Source organism: Galeopterus variegatus, unplaced genomic scaffold (assembly GCF_000696425.1).
Source record: "Galeopterus variegatus unplaced genomic scaffold, G_variegatus-3.0.2 Scaffold6058, whole genome shotgun sequence".
Classification (NCBI taxonomy): domain Eukaryota; kingdom Metazoa; phylum Chordata; class Mammalia; order Dermoptera; family Cynocephalidae; genus Galeopterus; species Galeopterus variegatus.
The window spans coordinates 8,235-9,297 of record NW_007732169.1 but is presented as its reverse complement, the minus strand read 5'-3'; positions in this window follow the sequence as shown (position 1 = coordinate 9,297).

Sequence of the window (1,063 nt, the reverse complement as noted above, 5' to 3'; positions counted from 1 at the left end):
TGAATGCTTTTATCTTACGTGTTTTCCTTTCCTAGTGGCTAAGAAGAACACAGTCATTGGTGCTAGATTGCTTGGGTTCCCACCACTTTACCACCTCTGTGATCTTGAACACCTTAATTTCTTTTTGCCTTAGTTTCTCCTTCTGTAAAAAGAAGGGGGAGGTAGGGTGGACACTTGTCCCTATGTTCTAAGATTGTTGTGATGATTAAATGATTATACACTGTTTAGTGCCTGACACAAAATGAGTGCTTAATTGATTTGTAGCTATTATTATTGGTTTACATGAAAATATGCCAGCAAAATTCTAAACATCTCAAATCAAGCTTTATGTAACCCTTTCAATAAATATATGTTGTTTTAAGTTTGACTTTTCTTGTCTTTGATGAGTAAATATGAAACTTGTGTACACATAAGGTAGTATTGTGTTTTAATGGAAAAATATGAAATTTGGCATCCTAACACCTGTGTTTCAGTCCCAGCACTGCCACTTACTAGCTGTATGATCGTGGTCAAATAATTTTTAAAAGTCAGTTAGTTTATTTACATAAATCTCATTTCACAATGGATGTCAGGTGATTTAACAAAAAAATTGGTAACATAAAAAGTCAAAATATATAGTTAAACAAATCAGAATGGGATATCCACTCACAAATGAATGTTGTTGGACTCCTTGCTTTCACCATATACAAAAATGAGCTCACAATGGTTCGTAGACTTAAATGTAAGAANGCACAAGTGATGAGAGGAAAAATAGATAAAATGGACTTTATCAAAATTAAAAGCTTTTGTGTTGAAACTTAAGAAAGTGAAAAGACAACCCACAGAATAGAGAAAATAGTAGCAAATCTTCTCTCTGCTTAAGGACTTCTGTATAGAATATGTAAAGAATTCTTACAACTCAACAATAAAAAGATAAATAACCCAGATGTAAGGATCTGACTAGACAAAAGAAGATATAGAAATGGCAAATATGCACATGAAAAGATGTTCAACATTATTAGCCATTAGGGAAATGCAAAGCAAAACTTCAGTGAGGTACCACCTCACACTAGCATGGCTATAA